Genomic DNA, 23032 nt, shown 5'->3' with positions numbered 1-23032 from the left:
TTTCTTAAACTAGACCTAAAAATGTCATTCATTACTATGTAATAATTGGTTCTACAATTTTCAATAAAAAAAAACATTACTCCGAGGTTGCTTTTAATTAATGTCAAATTCGATGATTTTACTCAAATAACATCCATTTTTCCCCAAGATATTTGTATTTCAACTTATATTTTTTATTCAAAATTTATCTTTGACAAAATATCAATTGACAAAATATAAATTTTTACGAGGGCAGTTCGGAAACTTCTTAGCCTAGCATAAAAAACGCGGTATAAACAGAAAAAAGTTATGTGTTTTGGAAACTTCCATCTCTGTTATGAACACATCTTAAATTTTGTTTCGATCTGGCAACTCCTTCATATAGAAACAGGTGTTCAAAAAAGACGCATCCGCAATTTTTTTTACAATGGAAACATTACACAGAAAAAAATATCACCAAAATATTTCCAATTAAAAAGTTAATTGAAGTTGAAATTTTTTTCAATTAATAAATTAATTGGTACAATTAACTTTTTAATCAAGATAGAAACATTAAGTTAATTAAGTCAATGATTGAAAATTTTAAAATTTTGAATTAAAAATTTAATTGATACAATAAACTTTTAATCAAATTCGGGAGACTAAGTCAACTAAAAAAGTGATTAACATTTTTTAAAATTTTTAATTAATTTTTTTTTTCAAACAATCAATTGTTAATCCAAATAAAAATTCTAAGCCAATTCAAAAGGTAATTGAAAATAGTTACCTTTTTTAATTAATAAATTAATTGAGTTTTGCAATCAACATCAATTAAATTTTTAATTGAATCAATTAAAAAATTAATTGAAATTTGGTAATGAAATCAATTAATTTTTTAATCAAGATTTTTTTCTATGCCCAATTAATACTGTGATTGATACTATCATGTGCGTGATTGAAGACATTTCAATTAAAAAATTAATTGGACCAATTAATTTCGTGATTGAATCAGAAAAAATATTTACATAAAAAAAGGTTTATTGGGACAACAAATTCATAATGATATGGTGAATGTGTTAGGCGAAAGTGCTCCTTCATATGCAACAGTAAAAAATTGGGTTGCTGAATTTAAACGTGGTCGTACAAGCATTGAAGATGAACCAACTAGTGATCGGCGAATAAAAGTGCGTGAAATTGCTAATATCATGGGCATCTCAAATGATCGAGTCCATTTAATTTTGCATGAAGAACTACAGATGAAAAGCTTTCTGCAAGATGGTTGCCGCATTTGTTAACAGTCGATCAAAAACGCATAAGAATGAACATTTCTCAAGCTTGTTTGGATCGTTTTAAGCGAAATAAAATGGATTTTAAGCATCGTTTCATAACTGTTGATGAGACATGGATCCACAACTATACTCCAGAGACAAAATAACAATCCAAACAATGGACTGAAGCTGGATGAAGTGCCCCAAAGAAGACAAAAACAATTGAATCGGCTGATAAGGTTATGGCAACGGTTTTTGGGACGTCAAAGGTATTTTATTGATTGACTGCAAAAGGGTAAAACAATAAATTCAGAGTACTATTGCAACCTTTTGGATCAATTAAATGTACAAATTCGAGAAAAACGTCCTGGCTTACAAAAAAAAAATCATCAAGACAACGCACCAGCGCACAAGAGTGTGGCTGAAATCAACGATTTAAAGTACAAGTTGCTTGACCACCCACCTTATTCTCCTGATCTAGCTCCCAGTGACTTTTACTTGTTTCTAAATCTAAAAAAATTCCTTGCTGGCAAGCGTTTTATCTCAAATGGAGATGCAATTACAGCTGTAAACTACTATTTTGAAGACCTTGAGGAAAACTATTTTAATCAAAGGATATAATTGCTAGAAAAGCGTTGGACTAAGTGTATTGAAGTTTCAGGAGATTGTATTGAAAAATAAAAATATTTTTGAAAAACTAACTATTCTCTTTCATTGATAGGCTAAGAATACAGATCTACAGAAATATTTTAATGCTCTAAATAATTTAATAATTTAATTTTATTTCTTCAAGCAACGCAAAAATAAGCGTTGTTTCTCCGCTTTGGTAAACGTAATTGCAAATAGTTGACATCACGGAGAAACCAGATGTTATTTCATCCTGTTTGCTCTTGCAGTTTTCTTGCAAGATCAAATAAAAATTTGACACAATGTGAGGAAAATATTTGCCTTACAGTGGTCACACTATGGTAACATTGGGCAAATTTTTATTTGTTGTCAAATATTTTTGTTTGCCCAAAATCAGTTGTTTTGTTGTTTGCCTCTAATAAATATTTGATGGTCACAGTACGGCAAAGAAATATTTGCCGTTTTTCATCAAATATTTGACTATTCTGACCGTACCTTAAGAAATATATTTCATTAGAATTAAAGAACGTCATGAAATAATTCAACCATGCATTGTTGAGACATGGTAAACGACAAAAATAATAAATATAAATAATATACATAAATAATTAATAAATAAGTAGACAAAGTCTATAGCCAGGCGCAGCCAACTATATTATACTACACTCCAAGGCATCGTTACAAATGCATAACTGGCGAAATATATATATTTAGTAGAAGCTATATAAAAACTGGACCGATTAGGTTGAAATTTGCAAGGATAATCTTTCATCAAAATGTAATAATAAATGAGAATAAGAAGATTTTTGGAAGAATCGTTGAAGTTGTAGTAGATTTGTACCACATTTTAGTAATATCAGAGGTAAACTTAAATTTGTACCGATTTGGTTAATCATTTTCAGGAAATAAATAACATAGCATATTTAAAATTGAATGCAAATCGGTTAATTAATAGGCCAAATGTTGGGCAAATTGAAGTACCAAATTTACAAATTCCAGGACGATTGTACTTAAATTACCACCTATACTTTAAAATTATTATTGATATACTAAACTATGGGTTTCAAGCCGCTCCTTTTTGAATGTTCCATGAAAAATTAAGAAAATTTTTACTATAACAAATACTAACATATTTGAAATTTTGTCTGTCCAATAATGCTAAATTAGTAATTGGAAAAGGCTAAAAATAAGGCTAAACGAAAATTTTGCGGCTAAATACAAAAATAAATAAATAAATAAATGCTAAATCTAGGTGCAAAAATGCCAAAATGGCCACAAGAGACAAAAATATATCGTACAAATTAATTCTCGGTATAAAATGATCGACACTATATTTAAATCAAACTCGACTTTCGATTGCCAAATTGTCGATTTGTTTCAATATAAGAAGTCTGTTAATAGGTTTCGATCAACATGAAAAGTCGTCCAAACTGAAATCGGGAATACACCCTCAAAAAAAAAAAAAAATAGTTTTTGTAACATATACCCCAAACACATTTTGCTTCAAGCATATATATTTTCAGGATTGGTCCAAACAAAATATTGTTTGTGTTTAGATTTCTAAACATGTGCTAGCTATGGTGCGTTTAGGGTACATAAGGTTTATGGCTGGTAATTACAATAAAACCAAGAACTGATTTCATGTGCAGCCGCGACTGATAACGCACTAATGTGCTGCACATGCGTGCACCCTCAAAAAAATCGCTTCTGTAACATATACTCCCAAATACATTTTGCTTCAACCGTATAAATTTGTGGGTATTGCCCAAACATTTATATATTTGATTTCTTCCAATGTATAATATGTTTGAACGCATATTGGTCTACACAATATAATATGTTTGGGTAGTCTAAGTTCCAAACATTATGTATTTTTACATCCAATAATGTTGTCTTCCAAAAAACTATATGTTATTATGTGAACATATAATATGTTTGGAAACATCTTGAACCCAAAAATATTATATGCTTAGAAAAATTTTCTCCCAAAGAAGATTGTGCTAAAAATTTTTTTTCTGCCTAATTGTATATTCCCTTACATTTTTCTCACTTCCACGAGTTTTTTTTAGTTCTTAGCACCTTTTTCTGTAATACAAACATTTTAGAAGAAATTATTATATTTTATAATTTTTTTTTTAATTGTACCTTTTGCCGGACGGGGATTCGAACAGCGGACCACACACTTTGTAAGCCAGCACACTAACCACTGGCCTACGTAGCTGTTATGGTCATCAAGAGATAATTATCGTTATAATTTATATTTATATAGCATAGCTTGCGGCGCCCACTAGCCGATGCAAACATAACATTGTTTAACAACATAACATTGTTAAACATACATTTGTTGGCAGCGTGGAGCAGTGGTTGGTCGTCCGCCTTGCGTGACAGGGGACCTGGGTTCGATCCCTGCTTCGACCAACACCATTTTTTTTATTTTTTTTTTAAATATATTTTTTAACATACATATATTCCAGATACGTTCGGAAGTTCCCGAAAAGGTGTTCAGCATTACATACTATTATATTAAATTTTTACTACGAAATTGTAAAGTGTATTTTATAAAAGACTTAAAGTCAGAAAAGAAAAGTGCTTGATATAAACGAAATGGACTGAGTTCAAATCAAATATTATTTTTTTATTGCAACAATAAAAATTGTGTAACAAATAAAGGTTTTTGTATACAAGTTTAAAATTTACGAAGAAATTCAAAAACTCTTACAAAAGAAGAACGTGAAGTCGAGTATATATAAATATTTTTCCATCGAATCCTAAGGTTAACGATAACCATTCAAAAGCACACTATATTTAAATTCTAAACAGTAATTTTAAAACAGCACATAAATTTATTTTGGTGTGAACAATTGTTTGCTAGCATGTAACACCATTAATTTAGAAATACAAATAAATATGAATTTTTATTAACGAATAATTTTGTACTTAATTTAATTCTTAAGGCCGGTATAAATTGGCATTATCACGTTAAAATGGCCATGTTTACCCTTTTACTTTTCTTTAATAAGTTCTTTTAAAGAAAATAAACTTATTCAATTGTTGCTTTGGATCTTTCCCCACCATGTTATAATACAATTTACCGGAAAAAGTTATTCTGGTTTGCCGCTAAAATGAGAAATAATTTTAGCGGCAAAACCCGAACTCAATGCCCGCTTTTATTTTCGAAAAAATCCGTCAACTCCTATTGGACCACTCATTAATAAAGGGGAACTAATCTTTGTTTTTATAGATCTTCAAAGGTCGATACTTTCAATGAAGTCGTGTTGTTGTTATAATTAAGTGATTTGGCTTAAAAATGGGTATCATAACATGAAAGAACAAATTTTGGACTAAGGTCAACTTGACTTTAATAATTCAGAAAAATAAATTTATACTTGTTTATATTCACACATAGTATTTTTCCTATATTTAATGAAATTTTCTTTGTGTATATATATATTTGTAATGCGCCAATTGGTTACTTTCATTATTTTACTTCCAGCATACACTTTGTCTCTCTTTGTAAACACATATATGTTTATGGGCTATTTCTAAATTAATATATGTTTGCATCCAAGCATATTATATTTACAAACATTTTATGTCCCAAACATAATATGTTCTAACATATTAACATATATGTCCCAAACATATTATGCTAGTTTATGAACATTATATGTTTGCACTCATAAATATTGTGTTTAAAAATTTGAGTCCCAAACATATAATGTTTATACCCAAACATATGAAAAACAGTCTTTTTCGTCCGTGTAAAGAAGTGATGCAAATTCAGTGCACCTGCAATTGAAATGGAGGACTTCCGTCCTATGACAAGCCCATGTTAAATTTATCGCTTCTGCGTCAATTTTGCACCACTTTCGGATCCAAAAAGAACATTTTCATTACTTTTTTGGCAACGCGTTTTTTGCTGGGAGTTTGTATTGTTCAAACATATTATGTTTCACCTTAGGGCATCACTGGTAGAAAAAAATTTAATTAAATTTTCTTTGTGTGCATATATTTTTAAGGCGTCAATTGGTTACTTCATTCTTTTACTTGAAGCATACTCTATAGGTCTCTCTTTCTAAACACATATATGTTTATAGGCTATTTCTAAATTAATATATGCTTCGAATCTAAGCATATTATATTTGCAAACATAATATGTTCAAACATATTAACCTATATGTCCCAAACACGTTATGCTAGTTTATGAACATTATAGGCTTGCAAAATATTGTGTTAAAAATTTGAGTTCCAAACATATAAATTTACACCCAAAAAACAGTCTTTTTCGTCCGTGTAGTCAGTTATGCCCAACATGAAAACCCGATTAGTCGATTTGATTCGATTTTGAAAAAAGAACTTAAAAAGCCAATTTGTCGAATTTTATGATTCGCTTTCTTACTTTTTATATTGCTACACCCAGAAAAAAGTGCCTTCGAAACTAAAGGAAAAAATTTTCATCAATATAGTTTATCCATTTTATTTCCATTAAGGTAAATTTTTGTGAAAAATAATAAAATTTACTCGTTTCAGTAAAAAAATCCTAAACTGTAAGCAGTTAGGAATAGTTCATTAACTAGAATAAGGCATGAAATTTTACTCATACTATTTTCTTCGCTGGGTATAAGAATTTACTACTGAAAAAGAAAATTTTATTCACCGATAACAAAGCATTCGTAAAAATAAACAAAAACCGAACTAAAACCAAGTTTCCTCAAAATTAGTAAAATTTCTTATAAAATGATAATTGCGACTTCCTTTATAATAGAAAGTTTTTCATACATACGAACAACACTTGGCATAGAAAAATATTTTAGTTCATTCGTACTAAGAAGTATGCAATCCTTTCAAAACTTAAGGAAACACACTTGTTAGAATATAGGAAATTTTCCTAAATTTCTATTGTCTACCTGTAATCGATACCTGTCATCGTAATCGATGTGTTTGCGCGTGGGTGTAATCGATATATTTGCGCGTCGGTTGTTTTTTTAGTTGGAATCGCGTTGTTTTGGTATACGGAGAGATTGTTAAAAAATAATATGGTAAAATAATATAATAAATAACAAATAAAATATATAAAATATTTGTTATTTTAAATTAGTGAGAAAAATTTTCGTTTTTTTAAATAAATCTATCAATGTTCGTGATAGTGTATAAAGAAAGAAAACACCAGCAGAATAACAACCCTTTCATTTGTCTTCATTTTGGAATCTTCAATTATCAGGTAATATTCAGTGACGCTAACCTTTTGCAACAAAAATGTTTTATGATTTTTTATATTTGTAGGTATTGAAATTGTAAAAGGAGGACAAAATCGTTAGGCAGCAACTTATTAAAAGTGAAAAGTACAAGAAGAAGAAAAAGTGCGTTTTACAGTTGATAATATCACACGGAAATTGGAAATAGTGGAATAATAAACTAATATTTCAAAGAGATTCGATGCTGTTGATTCTTAATAAATATATTCAATATATTAATAAAACATGTCTTTTATTGAAGATAAAATTGCTTATAGAAATAAATAAAATTGTATTTAAAAACGAAGATAAGCAGTTCTAATTATGAAGTAAAAGTTTTACCACAAATGTGTAAGATTTGTCGAAATGAATGAAAAAATGTCAATAAAATCATTCCATATATGAATTCAAATTAGTTAAATTTTTTCATTCTGTAGTATAGTGGTATATAAATATAGGAAAATGTTAACTAATATATGGAATGCATTATTCCTAATTTCTACGAAAATCACATCGTTCAAACAAATAAAAATGTCTTTGGCGCTATACGAAGTTCAACTTTCTTCACAATGAGTTCATTTTAACTTAAAGAAGGGGTCACTTTTTTCTGGGTGTACACTAAATCACATCACAGTAATTAGGGCAGTATTATTTCATTCTTAGTACAAATGGGACCTTGTGAAGTGCTTCTGAAATACTTCGATTAAAATTTTGCTTTCCATGCCATACAATTTTCCATAATAACGAAGGTCTTGCCACTTGCATGGCTTCACAGTGACCAACAATGGTTCAATAATCACTGTATCCCCAACAGCAGCTGTAGTACCAGACTCAACCATATTGGTGGTGCAATCCAAAGACAATAAACTTGAGGAAGATAGGAAATTGGCATGCGTCATACCAAATGTTGCATTTACCATGTTAGTTCAATACATGTTTGTAATCTTTTAGTTGTTTTTCGTTTTTATTTTTTAAATGAAAAATTTAATTTTCTTAATGAAACAATGATAAATTTTAGCCAACAACAAAATAAATTACATTTTCCCCTTTATGGAAATTTATTTCGTGCACTTAATATCTTTTTATTTGCATTTTAATGCTATGTCAATACTTGTCGTATACGCGTTTGGTTCGAGTATTAAACTAATGTGGTAAATGGTTTGATGTGCTCAGTAGCCAATCTCCCATCTTCCTCTTCTATAATCTTTGGTGCAATCACCCAAAACATAAACATCGCTTGTTCGATGTGAGAGAATCGAATAAAAAAAAACAGAGCTTTTGACTCAACGACAATATCAAGACTTTGGACTCAACTACCAGAGTATAGAAGAACTATGTTGCATTGAAAAATCTTGCATGCCAAACAAGAATGAATCTGAATGCCAAGAGATGATATTCAATTTTGTCCACAAGAGATTAATACAAGTCGTAAATCACGCACCACTACCACTATCGAAGAGAATAAAAGACTGGCTGTCTCTGTTGTTGGTGAAACGGAGAGAGGCTTTGAATGTGTGGATTTCTTTCTTATCTCAGTTCAAAAATGTCCAATTAGTGTGCAATGTACTCATGCATCTTGGCTCAAATGGAGAAATAGCCATATAACCGAGAAAAAAAAAAAAACAAAAAACCAAAGAGAATATTTATTATAGAGCACAGCCAAGCTCATTTCACTCACTACATACCACAGCATAATAAAATACGGTGGGGTTCTTCTCAACTATAATGTGCTTCCACTGTTGCCAGAGATGAAAACGGCTTAAACCTTTCTATACAGTTTAACAAACCATTCAGTTGGCTACGAAACGGTGAACACAACGGACGTCTGCGCTCGCTTTCGGGTTTAAGCCAATAAAATATTCTAGACAAGACCTAAACAAAAAAATAAATAATAATAATAAAAAAAAACATAAAGCCAACAAAATTTGTTTTCCGATTTTATTTCGTTATTTGTTCGCCTTCGACTATCATTCGCTGTAGAGTATAATATGGATAAAACTAAAAGAAATTCCATGCCCTAAAATTTTCTTTTGGCTACTTTTTCGGTGTTCTCGAAATGTATGTGTGTGAGTGAGTCCAAAATACAATTAAAATCTGCAGTAAAATGTATCCGTGATGAAGCGAAATAAAGAAAAGAAAACAAAACAAAAAAAAAACACAATGTATTGGTCAAATTAGACCCTGCGGAAATTAGTATAATTTTTATTTCTGTGTGTCCATTATGGCTTGCGTTTTCTAAGCCAGTCATTTCCGTTCGATTCGACGGTTTGGAACAAATGAAGATATAAATATCAACCATTAGCATCGTGATTTCGGTGTAGTGGCTACGGAGTGGTAAAACACATCAACACTATCGTCCCCCTTTTTGATGTAAGTTGGCATGGTGCGGCGGGAGGCATGGTGTCCAGCTTGCTTTAATGAGTTTTTATTTTCCTTATATTTTTGTGTTGTTGGATTTTGCCACTTTTGTTGCTGTTGCTAAACGCGATCGTAAACACCCCGCGCGATATCAACGTTTTTGCGTTTTTCTCAATTTCTTCTTCTGGTTTTGTTTTGTTACGACTGATCGCTTGTTGTTGCTGTTGTTGTGTGGATACCATTGATTTTGCCAAGATTGATGGCAGTAGTAGTAATATCTGCCACGGCTACGGCTTTTGTCTTTTGTCTCAGCACAATTTTCGTATTGTTCAATTTTTTGCATTTACCTCAACTTCAGCGAACAAGTTTTATTTTTTCTGCCTTTGTTGTTGTTTCTTTTTCTATTTTACTAAATACATAATGGATTTTTTCTTTGTTTTTGTTTTTCTATGGCAATATTGGAACAAAACAAAAAAGTGCAAAATTGTATTTGAATAAAAGTTTAATTTTCATGATGCCAAAGTATCGCAGATAGATTCCAATAATTTGTCACACATGCATGTTGCTGAGACATACATGTGTAGTGTAATAGATTGTGTATCTATACAGGTATAGATAAATTCTGCGTGTGTATTTGGTATTGAACATCTGATCGTATGAACAATATTTTTGTTACTGTTGCCAAGGGTGAGAAGCCCTTTATTGCATACCCTTACGTCTCACTGTTAAATCAATGAATGCCTTAATTACATAGTGGACTAAGTCGATTTGTTTTAAAAACTTTGATATACCAGTCTACTAAAACATTATGGACGATTAAAGGAATGACTTTTTGTCGTATAGAAAGAAACAGTTTTCATTAGTATTAAAGTTCAGTAAAACTTCTTTCCAAACGAAGTCTCCCATTAAAACCCAACTACAAAAAAGACTCTGTTTTAGGTTTGAGGTAAAACTAAATCGAGGGTTCCTGCCAATATATTTCGGTATGTCGTTAGAATTTTTTTCTTTGAAATTTGAATATTTAGGCAAGAATACAAATGTCCAAAATGGAGGAAAGACCTTTTTTCGCATATCCACATCGTAATCAGTTCGCTTTATTGGACAAACTACTGATTCCAATTATTAGACAATATAATTGACATCGAGCTTCAAAACCCCTTCAAAAGAAACATTTTATTCTCCACTTGTAGATTTAATGTCATACAATGACATTCATTAGCCGTATGCCGCCTTCTTTATTTGTTTTTTTTTTCAGTATATATATTAGGATTCGATAAATTAATTGCCTTCGTTTTTTTATAACGTGATATCCCATATCCCATCATAGATTTTATTTCTTCTCAACTCTCACCACTTGGCGAAGAATCAGTAGAAGATTATCTACTATTGGACTAAAATAGTATAAAACTTCGATCGACGAAAATTCGATCTCACACACACAAAACTTAGAAGAAGAGGAGAAAACCGAAATCAATCAACATTTGGTCTATGATTTTTATTTCGTTCTTTTTTTTAATAAAAAAGATAATAATAAAATGTAAAAAATGGATGTAACAAAATAAATTATGTAAATTATATTTGCAGTGTGAAATGAGTGATAAAAAATCCAAGATCAACAAGAAAAAAATAAATAAATAACAACAAACAAAAAGTTTTTAAAATACATAACTGTTGCAAAAACAAAATTTGAAAGAAATATTTGCCTCTCAATCTTACTCACTCGCTTGATGTGAGTGACTTTTGTTTTGTATGTCTGTTCATTCATCTCTGAATAAATAATTTGCAACATTCTTCATCGAATACATGTGCAGTTGTGTTGAGTGGACTAACAAAGAGTTGCAAATAAGGAGGAAGGTATACAACACCCACAAGTAGGTGAATTCTTAGTCATTCCTGTACATCACAGAAAGACACCAATCCATCCAATAAGGTAAGCTATTCTTCTCTTGCAATAGACAATAGAGCTATTGTACATTGTTTGGTGGTATATGCAACACATACACAAAAGGTCAAAACGAAAAGATTATTCCATACACACATCTATACATAAACGCGTGTAAGCCCTGTGTTCGTTTATTCTACGATGAATTGATGTTGACGATCGTACAGCCACCCGATTGTTCCACAAGCCAACCTTATTCTCTTCATATTCATTTGTGACTCACGATTGTAATACTATAATGGCCCATTTTCAGCAAAATTTTAATATGTTATTTTGTTTGCAAAGGAAACAAAACTGTAGAACTTCTCAAACACCTATTGAATAAATTAATTTCACTTAAACGAAATGTAAGTGAAAACACTCGAGAGGTTCTATTTGTTGCGAATTATTTTAGTTTTAACCGAGATATGCATTTAGTTAGAATGGGGTGATAAACGTCTGATCGTTTCTCTCTTTCGAACCATATCCCATATACAACTGTTTGGCCGAAACAAAATCAGGTATAATGTAATTTATATTACAAGACTTTTTACCAAATTTTGAAAAGCTGAACTTGGGAACTGCATAATGCTGTATTACATTTTTAAAACTCGACCTAAAAAAAGTGTCGTATTTGAGATGAACGAAATTATTATAAGTCTGTTAGTTAAAAAACAAGTCTCTATACACTGAAAAAAATATTGTCGTGAGGTCAAAGATTTCATGTCTTTAAAATACGAATACAAATTTTGCTTAGCATAGAAGACGCATTTCTCTAAAATAAAGTTATTTTCCTTGTCTAAAAATCGATAAACTTTTCAATGAAGTCGTATTGTCCTTATTATTAAGTGATTTGACTTAAAAATGGGTATCTTAGCGTGAAAGAAACAATTTATAGGCTAAGGTCAACTTGACTTTAATAATTCAGAAAAATTCTTTAAATTTAATGGAATTGTCTTTAAATTTGTTGTCCTTTTGCATCTTGACTACAAAGCAAAAAATCGCTCAAATATAGGACATGTTTTTCAAAACTTTATTTTAAAGAAGTTTTTTACTTCAAACATAGCATAATTTCTACTGGAAGTCGAGTCCTAATTTGGAAAATAAAGTTGCCGTTAACTCGTTTTTAAAGGACTTTGATAGCATATGAAGAAAAAAAGCTGAGAAAGCGAAAAATTAAAATTTCCTTCCTAGAAGCAAGTACACAAAACCTAAATTTAAAAGAGAATTGTGTCTTAAAAGTATCCTTACTTGTATTCTCCGCTTCTTTGGCTCGGAATCAATACCAAATTTTTTAAAGTAAAGACAAAATCTTTGGAACCGAGTATGCTTTTTTTCAGTGTAGGTGTTAACTTATATTGCTACTCTCCCTTGCTTGTAATAGAATTGCGTCCATAGTTTTAATAATATTTTGGGATGTTTCGTACTTATACCACAAATTGAAAAGATAAGCAAGTTTTGAGATATCACGAAACAAGCGTTTTACCTCCCAAAATTAGTAAATATCGCTTTTAAGAACCTCTAGAATTACAAAATCAGCCAATGCTTTTCGTATTAATAGAAATTTTTGAAATTTAGGTGTTGACATGTCCTCCGTAACATTCAAAAAATTTACATCTTGATTTTACTGTTTTATGTGCACGAACAGAAGTTCGATATCAATATTTTATTGATGATTTTGATACGACCGATATTTAATCTGGAATTTAAAATGTTTATTCAAATAAGTCATTGTAGTACAATTGAAATTTCTGCATGTGGAATGTACCAAACTTAGTACAATTGTATCAACTATTGCGCGGGCATATTTAGAAAGTACGTTTACTCCCATTTGAATTGTCAGTCAAATTGAAACAATGTTCAACAAGTGAGAGGACCCTTTTTCGACACTTTTTTGTCATCATTTTAAAGTAAGTTGAACATGTCAAAATTTTCTGGAAAAAATATTTTGTTTTGTTTCACAATTGTCAGTTAAACATTGGGAATGTAAGCTACGAAATGATATATATAATATACCAAAAAAAAAAAAAAAAAAAAAAACAGAAAAAAAAAAATCGAGTAAAAGAGAAGAACACAGAATATTTAATACAACGATATATAATCATAGTTTGGGTAACCTCAAAAACCCCCTAGCTACGCCAATGTAATTAATAAAATATATTTGAATATAAACAAAAAATGCCAACAATGACAAATCAGCTGATTCCGTGAAAATACCTCTTTCAATGTGACCACAAAAAACAAAAACAATTTTCCCATATTAAAAAAAAAACAACTGATTTTCGATACAAAAATGTGCGTCTTGACATGTAAAATTTCTTCGAATTTGGGGCCAAGTAAACGCAACAGCTATATTCATTTTTTTTTCAACTCAAACGAGTCTGAATTATTACATGTAGGGACATACACGATTTATTCTCTTTTGCGAAAGTAATTCTTCAGAATAAAATCACAAATCAACTCAAGTAAATACCACTGTAATGATTTCGAAAAGAAATTAATTATTTTGGAAAAAGCCAATGTTATGGTCAATGGTCTTAAACTCAGGTATCATCATTTGTCTCCATGAAACACCAAATTAGTGAAAATATTCAATTGTTTATTTAATCTAGAAAGTAAATGTTTTCGTTGAGTTTTTTTTTCGTAGCAACTGTGTCGTCGTCTGTCACTTTAATGATTTGTTTTGTGTACTTTATAATATACATTTTTCCATTGACTTTAATAACAACTAGTTCAGCGTTACTTTAGCAGAAGCAAAACAGAATTAATTAACTCACAGGGGGAGCTCCACTATTCGCCTAAATTGATTTCCTTTAGAAACGTCTGTTTTCACCATAACGTAGCAGGCAGGAAATGTTTTGATATGAAAATAAAAATGTTTGCGTTTGAATATTCTTTTATTTAAATCAAATATTTAAGATACATGCTATTCGTGATACTTGTGATCTAGAGAATGTTTTCAAATCATAAAGCAATATTTAAATTTCTTATTTGTTTATCCTATGACAATTCGACAAACAAATGGTGTCTAATTATAAATTTAATTTTAAAGTGATATTGAACTGAACCTGATTGGCTTTTAAACTGGTGACGTGACGCCTTCATATAAATCACAGAAAGTTTTTGAACTCGGTAAACAAAGTCGCTTAAAGCTTAGTATTCTATTAAAACTTTGTATATTGATATCTACAATGCTAACTATTCGTAATATAATCTTGTTGCAATATTTAGTATAAGAATCTGGCATACAAAAAAGTCACGGTTCTGCCTGTCTAAATATACACAATTCAAAAAATCTTTAAAGCCATCTAATGAAGGTAGCTAACACGAAGTGTTGCAAATTTGAACGGTCACATTGTGTTAGAAAAATATTTTATAGATCCAAATGGCATACATTTGTGGAACTACTCTAAATTTCAGAACCTACTCACACACTTTGCCATATTGTAGGGTACACCCAGAAAAAAGTGACCCCTTCTTTAAGTTAAAATGAACTTATTGTGAAGAAAGTTGAACTTCGTATAGCGCCAAAGACATTTTTATTTGTTTGAACGATGTGATTTTCGTAGAAATTAGGAATAATGCATTCCATATATTAGTTAACATTTTCCTATATTTATATACCACTATACTACAGAATGAAAAAATTTAACTAATTTGAATTCATATATGGAATGATTTTATTGACATTTTTTCATTCATTTCGACAAATCTTACACATTTGTGGTAAAACTTTTACTTCATAATTAGAACTGCTTACCTTCGTTTTTAAATACAATTTTATTTATTTCTATAAGCAATTTTATCTTCAATAAAAGACATGTTTTATTAATATATTGAATATATTTATTAAGAATCAACAGCATCGAATCTCTTTGAAATATTAGTTTATTATTCCACTATTTCCAATTTCCGTGTGATATTATCAACTAAAAAAGGCACTTTTTCTTCTTCTTGTACTTTTCACTTTTAATAAGTTGCTGCCTAACGATTTTGTCCTCCTTTTACAATTTCAATACCTACAAATATAAAAAATCATAAAACATTTTTGTTGCAAAAGGTTAGCGTCACTGAATATTACCTGATAATTGAAGATTCCAAAATGAAGACAAATGAAAGGGTTGTTATTCTGCTGGTGTTTTCTTTCTTTATACACTATCACGAACATTGATAGATTTATTTAAAAAAACGAAAATTTTTCTCACTAATTTAAAATAACAAATATTTTATATATTTTATTTGTTATTTATTATATTATTTTACCATATTATTTTTTAACAATCTCTCCGTATACCAAAACAACGCGATTCCAACTAAAAAAACAACCGACGCGCAAATATATCGATTACACCCACGCGCAAACACATCGATTACGATGACAGGTATCGATTACAGGTAGACAATAGAAATTTAGGAAAATTTCCTATATTCTAACAAGTGTGTTTCCTTAAGTTTTGAAAGGATTGCATACTTCTTAGTACGAATGAACTAAAATATTTTTCTATGCCAAGTGTTGTTCGTATGTATGAAAAACTTTCTATTATAAAGGAAGTCGCAATTATCATTTTATAAGAAATTTTACTAATTTTGAGGAAACTTGGTTTTAGTTCGGTTTTTGTTTATTTTTACGAATGCTTTGTTATCGGTGAATAAAATTTTCTTTTTCAGTAGTAAATTCTTATACCCAGCGAAGAAAATAGTATGAGTAAAATTCCATGCCTTATTATAGTTAATGAACTATTCCTAACTGCTTACAGTTTAGGATTTTTTTACTGAAACGAGTAAATTTTATTATTTTTCACAAAAATTTACCTTAATGGAAATAAAATGGATAAACTATATTGATGAAAATTTTTTCCTTTAGTTTCGAAGGCACTTTTTTCTGGGTGTAGATGTATTTGAATTTGAAATTTTAAATCTGAATTTTATCTGTTGTCGAATTATTTAAAGAAAATGGTTAGGTCTTTAAATGAAATTTTAGTAACACAACCGTGAGTTAAATACCTGGACATGTTGATTGTAAAATTGCCGAATCCTCTGCGTCACGTTTTGTCATAGAATAACATTTGTTTATTTAAGAAAAACTTTAAAGGGCAAATTGGAAAAATCGTTCTGGAAACATTTTGTCATTAAAATAGAATCGTAGGAAATGCCCATCAAGATAAAACGAATGAAATACACCCACATTAAAAACAAAATTTTTTTCTTTTCTGTACAATTCTCTCGCTTCAAATGGACTTACAAGCCATTCCTTCTGAAACAATGGATGGGATGCTAAAATAAAGATCTCTACCCTGCGATAAACACAACTAAAAATCATTACGATTATCCAAATTTCCACCCACGACAAATACCCATTGTCTTCATCGGATTTGGAGTAAGTGCATAATATAGAAATGCTATGTACTGTTTGGAAAAGTGAACTTTTTGCGCGTTCAAATGACGATTTGGTTTGAAAAGGGAAGCGTTCAAAATGCATTTTTCTGGTAAAATGTCGATTCCGTTATTATTACAACTCTCTGCCGCCTCAAACATTTTGGCCAGAGAAACTTTTAAACATTGATTATTCTTAAATAGTGGTCCACACTGAAATAAATATTGTCGTGAGGCCAAAGATTTCGTGTCCTTAAATTACGAATCTGAATTTTGCTTAGCATAGAAGACGCATTTCTCTGATACAAAGCGTTTTTCTTGTCCAAAAGTCGATGAACTTTTCAATAAAGTCGGTTTGTCCTTATAATTAAATGATTCGACTTAAAAATGGGTATCTAAGGTCAACTTGGCTTTAATAATTCTGAAAATTTCTTCAAAATTAATGAAATTGTCTTTGAGTTTGTGCCACTTGATTACAAAGCAAAAGCGCTTAAAAGTATGATATGTTTTGTCTACTTGAAGTCAAGTCTGAACTTAGAAATTGAAGTTTTCGTTAAGACGTTTTTAAAGGTAATAGATAACCAAAAAAGCAGAAAAACAAATAAATTAAAATTTGTTTCCTAGAATCAAGGGGAGCCACCGTGGTACAATGGTTAGTATGCCCGCTTTGCATACACAGGCTCGTGGTTTCAAACCCAGTTTCGACCCACCTCAGTAATGCTGGTGACATTTCTGAGTGTTTCAAAGCTTCCCTAAGTGTTTTCACTGCAATGAGGAACGCCGTTCGGACTCGGCTATAAAAAGAAGATCCCTTGTCATTGAGCTTAACATAAAATCGGACAGCACTCAGTGATAAGGGAGAAGTTCACCATTATGGTATCACAATGGACAGAATACTCTAAGTGAGCCTGACATACGGACTGCCACTATCCTAACCTACTACAAAACTTATTTTGTTTTTTTCCTCAAGAACTAGGTCACTCCACCTTAGTGTGTGTTGAAGCGCACGAATTTAACACTTTTATCTTTCATGATCTGCAATCGCTAAGTTGTCATATTCTTGGAAATGAAAGCTGTGTTCTCGTCTGTCGATAGGTTTTATCTGTTATGGAGATGCTTATCATTAACATCTATCTTCAGCATATCTCGTTTTTGACGCCTACATTAAAAAAAGATAGTCGAGTTGCAAAATTTTAAATTGTACACTGAAAAAAATATTGTCGTGAGGTGAAAGATTTCATGTCTTTAAAATACGAATGCAAATTTAGCTTAGCATAGAAGACGAATTTCTCTAATATAAAGTTTTTTCCTTGTCCAAAAGTCGATAAACTTTTCAATTAAGTCGTAGCGTCCTTATAATTAAGTGATTTGACTTAAAAATGGGTATCATAAAATGAAAGAAAAAATGTTTAGGCTAAGGTCAACTTGACTTTAATAATTTAGACGAATTCTTTAAATTTAATGAAATTGTTTTTGGATTTGTTGCATCTTGACTACAAAGCAAAAAATCGTTCAAATATAGGACACTTTTTTCAACACTTTATTTTAAAGACGTTTTTAACTTGAAACATAGCATATTTTCTACTGGAAGTCGGGTCTTGATTTTGAAAATAAAGTTGTCGTTAACTCGTTTTAAAGAACTTTGATAGCATATGAAGAAACAAATGCTGAACAAGTATATACGGCCGTAAGTTCGGCGAGGCCGAATCTTATGTACCCTCCACCATGGATTGCATAGAAACTTGTACTAAAGACTGTCATCCACAATCGAATTACTTGGGTTGCGGTAACACTTGCCGATGGCAAGGTATCTTAAAACTTAACACCGTGTTCTCAATTGTAAGTTAGTCCACACGGCCCATATATATTAAACCAAAAAAGGCCGATTAAATACGTAAATAATTCAGTTTGACAAAATTATCTATAGAAATAAAATTTTGACAAAATTTTCTATAGCAATAAAATTTGACAAATTTTTCTATAGAAATAAAATTTTGACAAAATATTCTATAGAAATAAAATCTTGACAAAATTTTGTATAGTAATAAAATTTTGACCAAAATTTTGTATAGTAATAAAATTTTGACCAAAATTTTTATAGAAATAAAATTTTGACAAAATTTTCTATAGAAATAAAATCTTGACATATATGTACATTAGATAGGGTCACGGCCTAAAGGAAACAAAAAGTTGATGCGGTCACCCCCCAGTTTTGTTGCATATTCGAAGACAATTTCAGAACACCAAAATTTTTTTGTTCCGTGCACCCTACGACCCCCCGAAAGCGAAAGTGATTGTTAGAATTTTAAAACAGTAGGCTCTCAACTTGTTCTAGCAAAAACACTTTGGATAACGCAGAAAATGCCGTAGTGCAAACAACGAGTATGTATACAAAGGTACCGTTCGAAATTTACAGATAAACAGGTTGTGCGATGTGCATGTGGTTTCGATCGGACATCATGACAACACAGCAAAACCTATTTGGTGGTGTGTAGGGTGACCTATTGACTTTTTAAAATCTCTGTAACTTTTTTGTTTATGAATATAAGTTAATACTTCAAAAGCAAAAGTTTCATATTTTGTTAAGATCTTTATAATGGTTACCAGAAATGGGCATCATAGGGGTATACGAAGCGAAATAAAAAAATTAAAAATCAAATTTGACGTCGGAGTCAAAAATGACCAGTGCACGAAATATAGCCCCTGATCAACCACGAACAACGATATGCGTTTCTTTTCGATCGGACTTCAAATGACGACACAGCACAATAAATTGTATTTCGGGGGGTCGTAGGGTGCACGGAAAAAAAGTTTTGGTGTTCTGAAATAATCTTCGAATATGCTACAAAACTGGGGGTGACCACATCAACTTTTTTTCGTGACCCTATCTAATGTACATATAACAGGTTGGCTGATAAGTCCCCGGTCTAACAAAGAAAAACACATTTTTTTGTCAAAATTCGTTTTTATTATTCAACATAGTTCCCTTCAAGAGCGATGCAACGATTATAACGACCTTCCAATTTTTTTTATACCATTTTGGCCTCAGTTTCGGCGATCACCTCTTCATTGCAGCCAAATTTTTTCCCTGCGGGCATCCTTTTGAGGTCTGAGAACAAGAAAAAGTCGCTGGGGGACAGATCTGGAGAATACGGTGGGTGTGGAAGCAATTCGAAGCCAAATTCATGAATTTTTGCCATCGTTCTCAATGACTTGTGGCACGGTGCGTTGTCCTGGTGGTGTCCCGATTTCGACTTTCAAACGCTCCAATAACGCCATATAATAGTCACTGTTGATGGTTTTTCCCTTCTCAAGATAATCGATAAAAATTATTCCATGCGCATCCCAAAAAACAGAGGCCATTACTTTGCCAGTGGACTTTTGAGTCTTTCCACGCTTCGGAAACGGTTCACCGGTCGCTGTCCACTCAGCCGACTATCGATTGGACTCAGGAGTGTAGTGATGGAGCCATGTTTCATCCATTGTCACATATCGACGGAAAAACTCGGGTGTATTACGAGTTAACAGCTGCAAACACCGCTCAGAATCATCAACACGTTGTTGTTTTTGGTCAAATGTGAACTCGCGCGGCACCCATTTTGCACAGAGCTTCCGCATATCCAAATATTGATGAATGATATGACCAACACGTTCCTTTGATATCTTTAAGGCCTCTGTTATCTCGATCAACTTCATGTTACGGTCATTCAAAATCATTTTGTGGATTTTTTGATGTTTTCGTCGGTAAACACCTCTTTCGGGCGTCCACTGCGTTCACCGTCCTCCGTGCTCATTTCACCACGCTTGAATTTTGCATACCAATCAATTATTGTTGATTTCCCTGGGACAGAGTCCGGAAACTCATTATCAAGCCAAGTTTTTGCTTCCACCGTATTTTTCCCCTTCAGAAAACAATATTTTATCAAAACACGAAATTCCTTTTTTCCATTTTTTCACAATAACAAAAGTTGCTTCACAAAAGACGCTCTATCTCACTAACTAATTGACTTACAGACGTCAAATTTTGACATGAATCATTTGAAGGTTGGTACTATATAAAAATAATATGTATTTAATAATAGCGACGTCATCTGTGTGTCAGACCGGGGACATATCAGCCAACCTGTTATCTATAGACCGATATGGACCAATTTTGGAATGGTTGTTAGCGGCCATATACTAGCGCAATGTACTAAATTTCAACCGAATCGGGTGAATTTTGCTCATCCATGAGGCTCCGCAAGCGAAATCTGAGAGTCGGTTTATATGGGGGCTATACGTAAAAGTGGTCCGATATGACCCATCTGCAATACCATCCGACCTGCATCAATAACAACTACTTGTGCCAAGTTTCAAGTCGATAGCTTGTTTCGTTCGTAAGTTAGTGTGACGGACGGACGGACATGCTCAGATCGACTCAGAATTTCACCACGACCCAGAATATATATACTTTATGGGGCAATATTTCGATGTGTTACAATGGTGGAGGGTATAAAAAGCGAAAACTTAAAATTTGCTTCCTAGAAGCAAATACACAAAACTCAAATTTAAATGAGAATTGTGTCCTAAAAGTATCCCTACTTGTATTCTCCGTTGCTTTGGCTCGGAATCAATACCAAAATTTTTAAAGTAAAGACAAAATCTCTGGAACCAGGCATGTTTTTTTTTTTTGTATACTTATCGTTGTTATGTTAATGGGCCCTTCGTTAAAATTTGTGCAGAAAGTTTTCAACAAAAACTGTATGGCAATCAAGTGAGATAGAAAGAGAGTAGGATATAGCGAGGCTTTTTATAAGCGCTAATTTGATCAGTGTTCGAAAATTTGAAAAATGAACGTACAAGGAATATCGGTGCTAGAACTCATTTATGCCTAGCGAGAAATAATGGGCTGCCACTATACCAAACCTCTCGACCATAACGGTGCAGATGTAGCTTCGAATATTGCCCCAATAATGAATAGGGAATAACTTAGTCGTCTTTGTCTTCCGAAAATTGGGCCTTTCTCTCGTATTAACGATTGTTTTAGATTCATTTGATTTTTTTTACGCAATCTTCGTATTTCGTTTAACGTTTGTAATTGACGTTGATATTCCTGAAAATCTAGTAGACCGAGTACCACAAAACGTGTAGACATTCTGTCCAATGTTGATGTTAGATTACATTGACCAAAAATCTTGCTTCGCTTAAATCGCTCATTAATTTAGGTCAAGTCCGTCCAATGCAACGGCATTTTGTGTATTGACCTTTTGCCGGTTGTTTTAGTCCCCTTGAAAAAACCATGACGAGGGATTTTTCTTCTAAGAAACTTTTGTGTATGTATGTGTGTATATTCATCGTTGACCAGTGTGTGTATGTTTTGCCACCATATTTATTTATATAAAAGTTATTATTATTTTTTGTCTATATTAATGTTGCAAATACCAATGTTTCTGTTTTCAAAAGTGACTACGATGTAATTGTGGATGCATGTTTAGCCACGACATTTAATTGGTTTTCAATAAATTTAAAAAATGAGTTTTCTAATCCAGGATTTAATGTTGATCTAACAAAATCACAAAAAAAACATAAAGCAATAACACAAATCTAAAAATATTCCTTGGTGCTATTTACCAAAGCTTAAACCCAGAGAAAGAATACACTCAAAAAAAAAAGTTAACTCTCTATTTCATTAAAGCCAATTTATTTAGTTTTATTTATTTTAGTTCATGGAATTATTATTTTTGGAGAAAGTTTTCTTTACTCTAATAATTTTTTGTGTACGTTAGTTAAATTAACTAAACCCGAGGAAAAAAATATACTCAACAGAAGCATAAAGACTAACTAAATTCGTGTCTTCCACAAAATAGTTCAGAATTTCTTTAAATTTGTAAATTTTTACCAAAAATGCGTCCAACATGAACTTCGTATGCCACTAAAGACATTCTTGCAATTTTGAACTCCAATTTTTTCCTTCAAACTACAAATTTTTCTTTAACAAGTGAAAAAACTTAATCATGTTTAATAAATTTAATGACATCGGCGTGATGCCAACGTTTATAATACTGTTTAGTTAACATTTTCTACAAATATTCAAAATTTTCTAAAATTAACCGAAAGTTTTCTTCCTGGTGGGTTCACTGTTTTTTCAGTGTATGATCACCTAAAAAATTTTTCCAGATCAAAATGTTATATTTGGATAGGGAACATGTAACGCGTTTGTCACAAAAATGTTGTTTTCTCAAAAATTATGATCTGATTTCGACAATCTATTTTCCGAGAAAGGAACATTTTTGCGACAAAAATATTCCATGTTC

General features: G+C 31.5%; 2 protein-coding genes and 1 long non-coding RNA gene across 13 annotated transcripts in view; 2 read left to right on the top strand and 1 right to left on the bottom strand.

The window, feature by feature from the left end:
- The window catches only part of LOC142239454 (tyrosine-protein kinase Src42A), a 266830-nt gene that overhangs the window by 102725 nt on the left and 141073 nt on the right, over nucleotides 1–23032 (top strand). The gene's annotated exons all lie outside the window — the stretch shown is intronic.
- LOC142239452 (uncharacterized) overlaps nucleotides 8491–23032 on the top strand; it is a 57373-nt gene continuing 42831 nt past the window's right edge. The window contains exons 1-2 of one of the 5 annotated variants that reach the window (XM_075311242.1): nucleotides 8491–9145; nucleotides 11030–11375. The gene's annotated coding sequence lies outside the window, so the exon portion shown is untranslated. Of the gene's footprint in view, nucleotides 9458–11029; nucleotides 11376–23032 lie in introns of all 5 variants that reach the window. The other 4 variants (XM_075311245.1, XM_075311244.1, XM_075311243.1 and 1 more) reach the window with 4 other exon arrangements.
- Nucleotides 15190–15573, bottom strand: LOC142239458 (uncharacterized). Its single transcript, XR_012723043.1, has 2 exons — nucleotides 15448–15573; nucleotides 15190–15385 (listed from the first exon to the last, which is right to left on the bottom strand). It is a non-coding gene; the product is annotated as an uncharacterized LOC142239458 (long non-coding RNA).

The sequence above is a fragment of the Haematobia irritans genome, chromosome 5 (genome assembly GCF_050003625.1).
Source record: "Haematobia irritans isolate KBUSLIRL chromosome 5, ASM5000362v1, whole genome shotgun sequence".
NCBI classification, from domain to species: Eukaryota; Metazoa; Arthropoda; class Insecta; order Diptera; family Muscidae; genus Haematobia; species Haematobia irritans.
The sequence above is the reverse complement of the archived record's forward strand: the minus strand, read 5'-3'. Positions and strand labels throughout refer to the sequence as shown.